This window comes from Monodon monoceros, unplaced genomic scaffold, assembly GCF_005190385.1.
Source record: "Monodon monoceros isolate NGI ecotype Baffin Bay Population unplaced genomic scaffold, NGI_Narwhal_1 Super_Scaffold_22, whole genome shotgun sequence".
NCBI lineage: Eukaryota > Metazoa > Chordata > Mammalia > Artiodactyla > Monodontidae > Monodon > Monodon monoceros.
In genome coordinates, this window is record NW_021703779.1 from 114,842,219 (window position 1) to 114,853,373 (window position 11,155).

Below are 11,155 nucleotides of genomic sequence, written 5' to 3' on the forward strand. Positions count from 1 at the left end.
ATCAGAAAGGAAGCTCTATTTTTGTCTGTGGCTTCTGGCTTTTTTAAGTTACCATTTCCTGAGAACTCTTTGTGCTTCCTAATTTTAGGCTAATTCTGTAAATCTTCCAATTTCTTATACTTTTTTTAGTACTGATTTTTGTGTTTTTCAATGTGAAATTTTCTACTAAGGCTGTCAGAACAGTTTTTAGTGAAGCAAATAATGGAATAGATGTAATAAATTTGCAGTAAGACGCAATAAATGTTTTGCCATTTGACTCCAACCTGATGTTAAAGAGAACACAGGTATGACAAACCGAGACCTTTCTAATAGCTTTGGAACTCTAAATTCCTACATATTCAGAGATGCAATTGAAAGGCCACCCTTACAGGCTGCTGTTATGAAATGTCCTTATTCTTTCTTGTCCCTTGGACTCTGGAGAGGATTAGGGAGGTAGCTGACTGCACACTCGGTAGACGGCCCCCTTCTCAGTGCTGCTGCCGCCGAGTAGTTTTCCTTGGCAGTTGGTGAACTTCCCTGGATTTTTAAAGACTCTCCTTATTGTTCCATCAAATGCAATTTCCTTTGTCTCTTCAGTTCCTTTTCTGCTGTTTTCAGAATAGGGCTTAAAAGTAAGATAAAAGGCCTGATACTTTTCATCATAAAAAGTTGTAATGACAGGTCTCACTAATTAAAGTGTAACAATGGGAAGATTAGCCTTTCAGTCTGCATTGTGTTGAATCTGTACTGTATTTTCAAAAGCCCTAACTCAGAACATATTGGAGCACAACATCTTTAAAATATAAACATTCACACATGGGTTTTATTATACAGTACAGTAAGGCTTTCAGAACGCAGTAAATAGGAGAACTTCCCATTTCGGCACAAACCTTTTCGGTACTAACCATTCTACTACTGAAATGGGAAAGAACGGAGGTAGAGTTGGAGGAACGCTCTGTGGAGCCAGGCTCTATGCTAATTTTGTGCGAGGAGCTTTCCTCTGGATTCCTTGGTATCAGAGAAGCAGAGCATATGTGCTTTTTACTGTGGCGTTTCCTTCCCTCAGTGAAAGAGCACATCTTCAACCCTGTCTTAATAAAGTAATATTCCTTTCTTGTGGTTTCAATACCACCACAATGTGCCTGACGCATTATTGGAACATTAGTGATTCCAAATATTTGAAGCTATGGAAATGTATTTGATGTGTAAAAACATGGTACACAGTGGGTCTTCCTCACTGGGGATCAGAGGATAACATTGGTCTGCGTAGCATCTAACCATGCACTTTTCTAGAGATATAAAAATAATCAAAAGAGATCTAGAAAAATCTAGTTGCAGGAGGCCTGATAGGAAAGACCAGAGAGCGACTAGGAGAGAAAATACTCATGTTTGCATCAGGTTTCAAAAAACATTTAATTTAGGTGTTTCGATGTCTTTAAGATGAGTGATTAGGTCCTCATTAAGAAACAAAACCCATGTGCAATTCTTTTCTTTCTTTTTGGTTAAACTTCTAGGTTAGGTTCAAATTCCTGACTTGAATACAAGTTAAGTATCTCTTATTTTCTGGAACATACTGTTTTTAAAAGAGGTTCCTGGTTCACACTTCGTCACCTTTACTTTCAATATCTTTGTCTTAGGCATTATGAAAGCTGAAGTGTCTGAACCAGGCAGAAACGTTGGGCATGTTTTACTGTATTTCAGCCGTGAAGCTATAATACTGTGGCTCTGCTCCAAGTTGGGATAATCACAATTCTCACTTTTAAATGTTTGCATTCGTTAGGGGAAACTGAAACGCCTAACAGAAGAGTCTCGAGTAAGGTGACTGTAGCTCAGTCACAAGGGGAGAAAGGAGACAAGGATTCGAATAAAAGGGTGCAAATTAAAACTACGTTCATTTTGTATAATATTGAGAGATTATCCTTTTCTTCACTTCTTGGGCTCCAGAAATTGACTTAGGAGGGTTGTGTTGACATTCCTTCTCAATTTTTAGATAATCAGTACCCTCTTCTTTCTTGCACATCTGCCTCTCCCCTTCAAGTTCTAAGGACTGTTTCGCCTGGACTGTTGTCTTTCCTCACTAACTGATCTTCCACTTACCTACCCCCTTCAGGCTCTCACCACTCTCGTTTTCCACCCTACTGTTGGATTAATCTTCCTAACACCTAACACTGATCCTGTCATTTCTGTGCTCCAGAGCCTTCAATGGCACCCCATTGCTCATCAAATTAAGTACAAATTTCATAGCTTGATGCATAAGGCCCTTCTCACCTAGGCCGGCCTTATTTTGCAGTATACGTTTCCATACATCCAATGGTCCAGTCGAAATAGACTCCTTGGGAAGTAGTTTGAGATAATAGATAAGAGAATATTCTGTGGGAGTCGGATCAGAATTGCTTCTGTGTGATCCAGCTGTGTGACTTCGGTGCCTCTGCTTACTTTTCTGAATTTCATTGTCCTCGTTGATGGGGATAATACAAACACCTGCCACACAGGGTTGTTGTGAGGACTGAACAAATGATATAAACTTCAGACATTTTGGGGAGTAACAGGATATTTTAGATTATTTCTATCAACCACCCAATGGTTACTTGTGTGATGAGTATAGATAGAGCTGATCCTGGAGGGAAATACAGAACCGGCTCTGAGGTGTCTAAAGCAGCCTGAGAGATGCTCTCACTGGCACTCTTTAAGTAGCTCAGGATGAAATGGGGGTGGTGGTGGTGGGGACAGATATTTATACCCGAAGTTAAATGATAAAAGAGTTCGAAAGCTCATGGCCATAATACCAGAATAGTCTCGAGACCACGTGTGAGCAATTGCCAGGTGAACAAGATTGATAGTAACTGTTGCGATTTATTGGAAGGAGACATCATGATGGTCCAGGATGGTCGAGGAGGGCTTCCAGGAAGAAGAGGGATTTGAGCTGGGTAGGTTTTAGATAGGAGGACAATTCGCACTCCAAGGGTAGCAGGTCCTGGCTTTGTTTGGGGGAGCTCCGCTTCGATGAGCTCCTTTTGTCATAAAAGCCTTAAGTCTTTGTTTAGGAGGAAACTTACTTCAGAGTGAGATGCTAATCAATCTGTTTGGTGATGTAAATTGGGTTTAAACAAACTACTCTCCAATAGAGTTGGAGAATTTCCCTCTTTCTAAAGATGGATTAAGCTTGGATTTTTCCACCTCCCCCCCCCCCCCTCCCCCCCCCCCCCGTCACCCCCCCCCACCACCCCAGCCCCGGAGATGGGTGTGGTTTTTTGCCCTGAGATTTTCTCACAATAGACTTGGAATCGAGATTAGTTTGAAGCAGGGGAGGTATGTACATTTGATTTTTCTTTAGCCTTAAATTGGAGGAAAGGCTGTGACAAGGAGCTGAGCCTGGGCCTGGCTTAGTGCTGGCTAAAATAGAAGAAAGATGGCCTCACTTGGAATCACTTGAGACATGTTTATGCCAGCCTTTGGGAGACAGACTGTGGACTCCTGATTATCTATCTGGGCCATGGTGTCTGGAGATACCAGGGACTAGGTTTCCTTAGGAGGAAATGGAGAATCTCAGTGTCATTCACTCTGGGGTGGGAAAGTGGGCCAATGATCTTAGGTGGCAGGAAAGGAGGAGTTTCTCCTTTGGCTGGAGCCAAGGGGAGCTGGGTCTGGAATCTTAGCCATGGGAACTCCTAAAGATTCCTTTTGGTGTGGATTTTGAGCCGGTACTTGCTATAGGGATATTGCCAGGAGGTGGGCTAGAAATTGAACGTGGATTATAAATTACAAGCTAGTAGTTATAAGCTACTACCTCAGTCACCTCTATGCCGCCCTCCAAGCATTCAGTAAAGTTCTGTTAAAAATTACAGCTTGGACTGAAGGAATTAGGGAGAGCAGAGTCCTCTCCTTGAAGTAGGAGTAGGGGTGCCATCTCAAATAGGCTCTCCCAAAGTTTCTTACTGTCAGACATTCCGATTCAGTAGTTTGCGGTAGGGTTCTGGAATCTGTATTTTTAGCAAATTCAGGTGATTCTGATGCACAGTCAGGTTTGGGATCCACTTCTGTAGGCTGAAAATATTACTACCACTTCTTAGTGGGTTTTTCTATGAAGTGTTAGAATACCTTTAACTTGATGGAGAGAAGTTGTGAGAGTGACGTGCAAGATAGAGTTGTATATGTTAGACTTGGAATCATTTAGATATTTTACAACAAGAACATGTTCATGGTGTAGTAACCCCACCACCACCGCAATAAAGATGAAACAAAATAGAGGTGGGAAATTCTGCTCTGACCACCTCCCTCACAGGACTGCCAGAACCAACTTAAGAGTGGATGGGAGAGGGGCAAGGCTTGAACAGCACAAGCTGTCATACAAATCTCAAGTGCGCTTAAGTGATGAGTATTACTTTTTTAATCCAAAAAGAATCTATGAAAGCGGGATTTTTTTTTTTTTTTTTTTTGCGGTACGCAGGCCTCTCACTGCTGCGGCCTCTCCCGCTGCGGAGCACAGGCTCCGGATGCGCAGGCTCAGCGGCCATGGCTCACGGGCCTAGCCGCTCCGCGGCATGTGGGATCTTCCCGGACCGGGGCACGAACCCGTGTCCCCTGCATCGGCAGGCGGACTGTCAACCACTGCGCCACCAGGGAAGTCCGAAAGTGGGATTTTTAAAAAATAAAATCAGGAAAAAGTTATGAGAGAATATATTTGGGTAACTTAAATCTCATACTACTCTATAGGGGATGAAGATCCTTTGGTTGGGCAAATAATCACTCTCTGTTTCTCCTTTGTATAGATGTAGAATTATTTATGGTATTCGCCTTGAGTGAGGCCCATATAACGGAGAATGTCCTAGAAATTCCAAAACTAGTTATATGAAAGTCATTTGAGAAAATTTGACACCTACTGCAAAACGTTTGGAAACTTACTAATGTTATATCTGCCACTAAAGTGCCACATATTTCAGACCATCAGCTTTTTTTTTCTTGACACGTGTTATATCTTACCAATGACTAGATGTCATGGGAAATTATTAACCTAATTTATATGATTTGAAAGTGTTTCTTTTACTATTGAAGAATATGCAGAGTTACCTTTTGCCTTCTATAAGGATAGAATATTTCCATATTCTTTCAGGCATTTTAAAAGAAGCCCCAGATAGATTTCCTACCATTTGAGCCTCTATTGTGGGCCTTTCACACCACCAGGTTTACTTGACCTTGGCTCTAGTGCACTGAAACCCCAAGTGTGAACACTTCTCTTTCCCAGGAGCTTTAACTTCAAAGCCTCTGAGGACCATTTGCATGGTAATACTGTTAAGCACTAAGAAACAAACACTCATAAACTGTCTTCTGACCATCCTTCCACCACACTTGCATGTAGCGCATTTGTCCATTCATTCCTAGCTGCACTGCCATGTGCCACTCTTTATGGAGAAAGCATTTCTTTGATTGTTTTACTTCCCCAATTCTCCCCGTGTGAGAACTGCAGTAGGGAACTCTCGCTTTGGCCTAGCAGATGGGCACAAAGAAACTCTGTTTGAGGTGTGAGCTGACCTTTCTTGAAATTTGAGATCAACTCCCACTTGGATTTGAACTTTGAAGACCCAGAGATAGGAAGTTTCCATATACGGATCAAAACACGTCAGAGTAGGACCCACTGATTTGGGCTGGCAACCTTGGCAGGTAGGATTACTTTGCTCCACAGCTCAGAACAGTGTATCCTGAGCCCTGAAAAGCCACCTCACAAATGTCTACTGACTGGTCCTGATGGTAACTGGAGAGAGCGTGAGGATAAATCAGTTCAACCTATCTCCACCACTGGAAAAGCAAATCAAAGCATGTCCTAGTGAATATCATCCTTCATTCCACAGCTAATATTTGTGAGAGACTGTTAGGTTCACAGCAGTGTGGCAATCGCAAAAACATATATAATTGTAGTAGTGTCTGCAGGAGGCTGGTGCCTAGTGAACACGGTGGTATCTAGCAGAAGCGGCATTGGTGCCAGTGGGGAGCATTGGTGCCTGGCAGGGGTTGAGAGCAGGAAATGAGGAAAGGAAAGGTATATGCCACATGGAAGCAGACCTGGACAGCTGATGGGGGCTCAGTCATGAGCCAAGGTGAGATGCTGCTTGGAGACTCCCAGAAATACCTGAAGGGAACTTTACAGGAGGACAGGGTCCCACGTGAGCAGATAGGGACAAAAGTCAGGGAAGTATAGATTCCTGTGACCCTATTGTGCCCGCAAGCTGGCAAACCCTAAGGAAATTCAGGTTACATGATCTATTCATCAATGTAAGAGACATGGTTTCCACTCTTAGGGAGCTTCTGCACACAGCTTAGGGACTTACACACATGGCAATAAAAGAAAGATTCTAAAAAATGATGAGGAAGACATTGCTGGGGCCCATAAAAATAAGTAGGTTCTCATAGTGGTACAGGTGGGCACTGAAGAACCCGTAGTATTCAGAGAGCTGGAAAGGCAGGAAGGGCCTTCCAGATAGGGGTCCTCATGATCGCAGAAGATCAGGCCATCATCACGTGGGGTCCTGGGAGGTAGGCCTGGCACTGTAGTCTGGGCCAGGCTGTGGGAGGGTGTTGACTGCCCAGCTGTCCTCTGGAGTTGGGACATTTAACAGTGGAAAGCACTCAAGGCTTTGGGCCGGCACACTGCTGGGGATTAGGAAACTCTGTATAGGACGGAGGGAAGGTTTGTGGCCTGGGAAGAGAAACTACAGGCTGGGAGAAACCGCAATAATTGAGGGGTGAGGTGATAAAGGTCTGGACTACCAGGTAGAGAAAGTGGAAAGGAAAAGAGAGGAAGAGAAAACCGAGAGAGGTGGGGAGACAGAGTTGATAGGACTAGTTGGAATTGACAGCCTGGGCACTGGCTCTGGACTGATTTCCAAGAAAGAAATCAGTCAGGGACTTCCCTGGCAGTCCAGTGGTTAGGACTCAGCGCTCTCACTGCTGAGGGCCCGGGTGCAAGCCCTGGTCCGGGAACTAAGATCCCACAAGCCACACAGTGCGGCCAAAAAAAAACCTAAAAGAGGTCACTCAGAGGGAATGGAGATTTGAGCCCCACTAACTGGGAGACAGGCTGACAGAAAAAGGGAAGAGCTCCTTGACATTAGAATTACGTGTTTTTTTTTTGCGGTATGCGGGCCTCTCACCACCGCGCCCCCCCCCGCCGCGGAGCACAGGTTCCGGACGCGCCGGCCCAGCAGCCACGGCTCACGGGCCCAGCCGCTCCGCGGCATGCGGGATCCTCCCGGACTGGGGCACGAACCCGCGTCCACCTGCATCAGCAGGCGGACTCTCGACCACTGCGCCACCAGGGAAGCCCAGAATTACATTTTTGAGTAGGATTGATGACACATGTTTTTGATTCTCAGAACTACTAAACATAACCCAGCCTTCTCTTCCACCTTCCTTTTTTCTTCCATTCCCCTCCTTCTCAACACCACAACTCTGATCCTGGTTAAATTTCTATAATTTATAAGCACATGTTGGTGTTTTTGTTTTTAACAGAAATGGTAGCATGACATACATATTGTCCTGCAACTTCCTTTGATTAACAATACATCATGAATATCTTTCACTGCTGTTGCATATAGATTCTCCTCAATCTTTTTAACAGCTATGTAACAGTCCGCTGTATGGCTGTACCATTATTTATTTTACCAGTGCTCCATTGATATGCATTTATGTTGTTTCCAAATATATATTCTTATAGCCGATGCTTCAATTAATATCATGTTCCTATCCTTGTGCAAGTGTCAAGGATAAATTTCTAGAAGAGAAATTACTGGGTCAAAGGATATGTACAATTTTACATCAGTTGATACATATTGCAAAATTGCCTCCAGAATGTTTATCTGATTTTAATTCTTCCATTAACAGGTTAATCAAGACCTTTTTGTGGATGTCTGTGGCAATTTGTCAACCTGCTCTTCCTACAACTGCAATAAACACTAGTTTGCCCCATTGGAAAGGATTATATTAGTCAACAGAATTCTAATGAATGAAGGGTTTCTTAATTAAAATAACCAGAAAGTCATTACTTGTAAATATATAAACAAGTTGATTATAGCAAGAGGCTGAATACTTCTAATAAGCATGTGTGGATATTAAATTAACCATGGTTCACAAACCATCCATGGGTGCATGGTTGATTGGAAATAACCACTTCACAATGGTTACCCGATTCCTCTTTGCCAACTGCCAAGTGGTATTCCCGTTTGTTTGATTATTATGGTTTGACATAACTCACCATACTCCCAAACACATATATATGTCAAGTAAAAGTGTGGGTTTATTTTAAGTGGACATTGAAGAAATTGAACACAATGGAGGATTAGGAAACCAGCTTTTCTTTCCTTTTTGATTCAACAGATATTTGTTCACCATGTACAGTATGCTAGGAAGGTACCTTATTAATTGCTTTAGAGAGTACGTAGATGAGTAAAACCTGGTTCTTGCCCTCAAAGTGTTTATAGGAAACACAAAGGAAAACATGATGAATATAAAAATAAATATTAAAATGGGGGACTCCCCTGGTGGTCCAGTGGTTAAGAATCCACCTTCCAATGCAGGGGACGTGGGTTCGAGCCCTGGTCGGGGAACTAAGATCCCACATGCCGCGGGACAACTAAGCCTGTGCGCCACGATTAGAGAGAAGCCCGAGAGCCGCAACAAAAGATCCCAAAAGCCGCAATGAAGATCCTGCATGCCGCAACTAAGACCCGACACAGCCAAATAAATAAATAAATAAGTAAGTATTTAAAAAAATACTCAAATGGCTATAAAACCAAGGCAGAGTGAAAACAGTGCTTAAGGAAAGGCACAAAGAAACTACAGTGAAAATTCAAAAGAGAGCAAACACGTCTGGTTAAGAGGGAAATAAGGGAAGGCTTCATATGAAGGAAGTGCATTTGGGAGGGGCTTCCAAGAATGAGTAGGATTTTTTTTACTGAGACACTCATTTTTGGAACCTCAAGGCTACCATGCTGTGGAAAGCCAAGGTCACATGGGGAATACATGTAAAGGTGCTTCTGTCAACAGCCCAGTTGAGTGGAATTTTTCAACCACCCCAGCCCAGGTGCCAGATGTGAGTAAAATTTTCAGCAGGGCAACTTCCAGTGAGTGAAGACACCCCTGGACATTTCTTGCCCCGAGCCACTGGATCACCCCAGCCGTTCAAGTCTTCCTGGCTGAGGTCCCTGACATGGTGGAGCAGAGATAAGTCATGTCTGCTGTGCCCTGTCTGCATTTCTGACTCACAGAATTCATGAGCATTAATAAATGGTTGTTAACCCATACACACACAAATGGATAGGATTCCACAGGTAAGCTGGAGATAGGGAGATCATTTCCAGCAAAGGAAACCACGTGAACTGAGGCCCTGACCTGGGGGGAGCATGACTGTGCCTACAGAACAATAAACAGTCAAGATGGGCTGGTGTCAAGGATTTCAACAGGGGAGTGGTAGGAGAGCAGACTAGTCTGAGAACGAAGAATGTGAAATGGCAAGCAAGTGTACCCTATTTAGTAGGCAAGAGCAAGCCAGCAGAAGTCGAGCATCAGGCTGTTCTTTTGAACCAGAAAGAGAAACATATTCATAAATGTTTGGCAAAAATTAAATTTCATTTTACCTTATTCTTGCAATTCACTTTTTTTTTCTTTTTTCTTTTGGCTGCATTGGGTCTTTTGTTGCTGCACGCGGGCTTTCTCTAGTTGCTGAGAGCTGGGGCTACTCTTCGTTGTAATGCACGGGCTTCTCATTGTGGTGGCTTCTCTTATTGTGGAGCATGGGCTGTAGGCACGTGGGCTTCACTACTTGTGGCGGGCATTCTCAGTAGTTGTGGCTCACGGGCTCTAGAGCATAGGCTCAGTAGTTGTGGCGCACGGGCTTAGTTGCTCCGCGGCATGTGGGATCTTCCTGGGCCAGGGATCGAACCCATGTCCCCTGCATTGGCAGGTGGATTTTTAACCACTGCGCCACCAGGGGAGTCCCTCATCTTTTAATTTGATTAAAAACAAGTTCAACCTGTCATTCATTTAACAAATATTTGTTGAATGCTTCTACAAATGTAAAAGTACTAAATGTATATAAATTACCTTCTAAGTTTAAATAAGCTATTTGTTTCTTCTCTCTTACATTAGTTTGTGCGATGCCTACTGTGAAAATGGTTTTCTGTCTTCCATCTAATTTTGTGAAGAAAAAGGGTCATACCACTGGGATTGTGGGTAGGTTCTGGCCATGACACAAGGGTAACCTTTATTAGTAAAAATAAAAGTACTATTGTATAAACATGAAAGATTTATTTTTAAGTTTGTTTTTAAAGTGGAATCAGATTTTTCACTATTGGGACTGAAACATGCAGTTTAACTAAATTTCAAAAGAGGCTATGTGGAAGTGCTTTGGAAATTATAAAAGCAATATTCAAATGCAAATTATTATTACTATTACTCAGCCGTATTCCAGAAGCATGAAGATCAACACGATATTGCCTATATTTCTTCTTTAAGTCTCTTTGGACTTTGTACCTTGCTAAAAAGAATATTGCCTCAAAATAAAAAATAAACACACATATGAATAAATCCTAAATAAGAATTAAATACATTCAGAGTAATTATGTCAATAATCATGTTCAATATCAAAAAAATAAATAGTTATCACCAAAATTCATACTTTGAAAAATAGTGAATGCAAATAAAATAGAGTCCTACTCTAATCAGACTCTGTACCTTTGATTTGACACAATTCAAATTCATACGTTCAGTAGGATACGTAGGTATGCTGGTGTGTATGTATCATGTGGCTGTTTAAAGCCATGTTAGAACTTTTGTGCTAAAATTCAAAAGCACTTAATACATAAAAATAACATTCTTGCTTGATAAGAGTACAAAAATAATAATAAAACAAATTTGAAATTTGTCCCAGAATAGGAAAGTTTCTCCTTAAGATACAGAAGTAACAGCTTCCGTTTATTAAGCCTTTACTATTTCTATGTGTCAGGTACTATGCTAGGTACTTTATATGCAATATCTCCCTTAAAACTCACAGCAACCTCAGGAGTTAAGTGCTAGTAAGAGGAAAGCAAGGTACAGGTAATTTAAGTAATTTTTCTAAGGTCACCCAGTTAGTAAGCAGGATTCAAATAAAAATGGGATCCAAACAAAGGTATTCTGAACACCAGGT